Here is a 2,523-nt window from a genome sequence, read left to right on the forward strand (position 1 = left end):
TGAACGGTCAAGATTTCCTGCAGAGTTACAGATCACATGGGACGTTTCTTTCATCGAGGTTCCTCTCTGCCTGCTCCCTCATAAGGTTTTCCATTTAAAGAATGTTTTAACTGGCTTTGACCTTCATCTCCTATATCTTCATATGGGTCAGCCAAGTCAAGCATTACATTTAGCATTGATGCCTTGAGCTGAACTCTAAACGGGCGGTAGAATCTGAGAACTGCCCTCCCCCCGTGCCTTCTGTGGACTTTGGATGCTGGCAGACCTTGATCACTGCAGTTATTTAGGGATCTATCTGTCGGCCATTATTCCACAATGTGACAGTGAGCTCCAGTCCTTAGCAGATTTCCTGAAATGGATGCCTTTTAAAAAGCCCCTCTGCTGAGGATCTTGCAAATATTGGTGAACTTTTCAAGCAGCCAGCATGGACACAGTGGGGCGAGTGGGAACTTTATGGCACAGGATTTAATGGGGAATTGTATTTTTAAAAATAGGTTGCTTTGTATTACAGTAAAAACAGTGATGTGTAAAATACAATCATCTAGGTTTGAGTCTCTTATTTTTTTTTGTTTAAGAAACATTTATCATCTTACTGTGGGAGAAACAGGAATGCAGCACAAATTGAGAAGACTAACGTAACCATAAAGAAAAAATGCTGTTATATTGCTCTCATGTATGAAATGACTTCACTTAAGTCAAATTCCCTAATTTTGCACGCAGTTCATTGCAACAACTTCAATTACAGTACTTGCCATCAGTTGAATTGTTTACTACAGATCAGTGGAAATAGTGTTAAAAACACCAGTGTCCACAATTTCCGATGTCGATTTGTTAATGTACCTTCACTCCACTGCAACTACTGGAAACTGCAAGAAGATCACTTTTTAGGAAAAAAAGGTATATAGACTGTTTCCAATCAGGATTTCTCAGCTGGAAGAAACAGCAGGAAGAATACACTGTGACTGTCACTTCTTTCCACCTGTAACTGGTTCGAATTTGTTAATGTCAGCATTTGCACCACTGACCAAGGCTTTTAAAATAATTCCTCAGCGGCCAGTGTGCCTTCACCAGATTCCCTTTATTTACAAATTTACCTCCACTCCTGAGAATGTTTCAGGTACAAAGTCAGAGTCTGGAGTGCCAGTAGACCTGACACTCCTCGTGGTATACTCAGGTGAGTCTCCCTGATTGGGCAGGCAACCATTACCTCAATCAGGGAGCTCATACTCCAAGAGGCCCACCTCATGGAACTTGTTGAGGTAATTACAGCGATTAAATCCATCAAACCTGTGATGTTTGAGAAACCTGGGAACCACTGACTGTTTCGCAATTCACAATCATGTGATTTTATCTGTATTTCAAGTGAAATGAAATCACTAGCCTTGCCTAAAATATACAAAGCAATTACTGTTCCTCATACTCAGAGTCATTGGTTTGTCATGACAAAATAACTGAAATTTAGTTTTCTTGGGAAGTTTTAGCAATTAAATTCTACAATTATTGGTTCCTTTAAGAAAAATGAAGGCCGCAGTTATATGATTTGCCACTATGCTTACTTTGTGTAAGTGGTCTATTTTCAATAGAACATCAATATTGTAAGCAGGTCTGATACTTTTCAAAACAGGTTTGACTGCATGTTCCTGTTGATGGGGCCCTTCTCCCACTTTGCAGTCTCTGTCACAGCAGTGATATTTTTTCCTCCCTTTTTGGATAACATTCGGGTCTTTGAATCTTCTTCCCTTGTTGCTTTGAAGAGCCTCGAAACTGTGGAGCCTCACACTTCCTTCCGGTATTCCCTTCACCTCACCTTTCACAGACTTTCAAACCCAAGTCATCCGCATCTGTTCATTTATTTTCCAGTCACTCCTATTCTCCTCAGCTTGACTGTCATTTACCCATGCTTGCCAATTTAAAATTATAATAGTGAGAAGAAATAGAAACAGGAATCATCTGTGGGGAGTGAAACAAAGTTAAGGTTCCAGGTTGCTCTTTCGTTGGAACACATTGTTTGCCTTCTGTCGAGTATTTAAGATCCTAAAGCTTCTCTGAGATTGAAATTAAACAAATAGAGCCAGTCACCAAATTGAAACTTTAACCGTTTCTCTCTCCATGGATGCTGCCTGGCTTGCTGAGTATTTCCGGCATTTTCTGATTTCGTTTTGGAGTTCCAGCATTCGAAGTATCTTGCTTTTGTAATAACGAGGGAGCCTCCATTGTGTCAAACAGACAGCAGCCAAATCGAAGGCTGCAAACTCTTGGATGAGTGGCATTACACTGCACAAAAGATGACAGCTTCATCTTCTGATTCCTATAATGGGCTGAACTTTTGTGAAATGTTCTCAAATATGCTTGAATTTATTACATACTCCATCAGTTCAAAGGTAAACTGAACAAGTAATGTCCTTCTGTTTCATTCTGTCATTTATCTGCTTTACTTTGGTACATAGTATTAGCTTGCTACCTGAACAATGAAAAATGTATGGATGAACAATCCAGGAATCGGAAAAACCAATCTTACCATGG

Source organism: Mustelus asterias, chromosome 28, assembly GCF_964213995.1.
Source record: "Mustelus asterias chromosome 28, sMusAst1.hap1.1, whole genome shotgun sequence".
NCBI lineage: Eukaryota > Metazoa > Chordata > Chondrichthyes > Carcharhiniformes > Triakidae > Mustelus > Mustelus asterias.